The sequence below is a fragment of the Vombatus ursinus genome, unplaced genomic scaffold, assembly GCF_900497805.2.
Source record: "Vombatus ursinus unplaced genomic scaffold, bare-nosed wombat genome assembly UNPS02014810.1, whole genome shotgun sequence".
Classification (NCBI taxonomy): domain Eukaryota; kingdom Metazoa; phylum Chordata; class Mammalia; order Diprotodontia; family Vombatidae; genus Vombatus; species Vombatus ursinus.
The window spans coordinates 11586581-11587445 of NW_020954588.1; the positions used below are offsets into that span (position 1 = coordinate 11586581).

At 37.9% G+C, this 865-nt stretch overlaps 1 protein-coding gene across 4 annotated transcripts in view; it reads right to left on the bottom strand.

Moving 5' to 3' along the window:
- Nucleotides 1-865, bottom strand: part of PLSCR1 (phospholipid scramblase 1) — a 65233-nt gene that overhangs the window by 49033 nt on the left and 15335 nt on the right. The window lies entirely within an intron of this gene.

Consider the following 865-nt stretch of genomic DNA (forward strand, 5'->3'; position numbering starts at 1 on the left):
TGTGTGTGTGTGTGTGTGTGTGTGTGTGTGTGTGTGTGTATGTGTGTACACTGGAAATCTGTCACTTAAGAGATCAGTGGACCCACATGTAGAAAGCAGTTTCAGTACATTTCTGAGAAGGAACATAAGACTGTAAGGCATTAAGGAATAAGTGGTTGAGGAAACAGAAATAGTTAAGAAGTATAGTTCTTATATATACTTATATATATTTCATATATATACTTATTTATATTTACATATATACTTATATATATTTATATATATACTTACATATATTTATATATACTTCAAGAAGTACAGCTATAAAGAGGAGGAGAAAGAAGGGATGGCAAGATTGGGCTTTTTTTGAGGAAAACCCAGGAGAAGGAGAACCCAAAAGTGTTTTAGAAGTTGAAGAAAAAGAGTTAATGGACAAGAGATTAAAGATGGAAGGCAGGAGGATGGATGGTGGTGAATGATGGAATACGGCCCTTAAAAAGAGAGGACGAGGGGGCAGCTAGGTGGCGCAATAGATAGAGCACCGGCCCTGAAGTCAGGAGGACCTGAGTTCAAATCTGGCATCTGACCAAACACTTGACACTTACTAGCCGTGTGACCCTAGGCAAATCACTTAACCCCAATTGCCTAAAGAAAAAAAAAAAGAGAGGATGGATAGGATCAAAACCACAGGTAGTTGGATAAGTCTTAACAGAATGGACAGGCCCAGGGAGGACACAGAGAGGTTAAGGACTGAGAAGAATAGCTCAGAAAATTCAAAAATGTTGACTTTGATTGAAATAAAGTTCAGGCAACTCATCTGTTCAACATAAGGGGAAAGAGGGCAAAGTTTTGAACAGTAAGCATTTACTATATGATAGATACTATG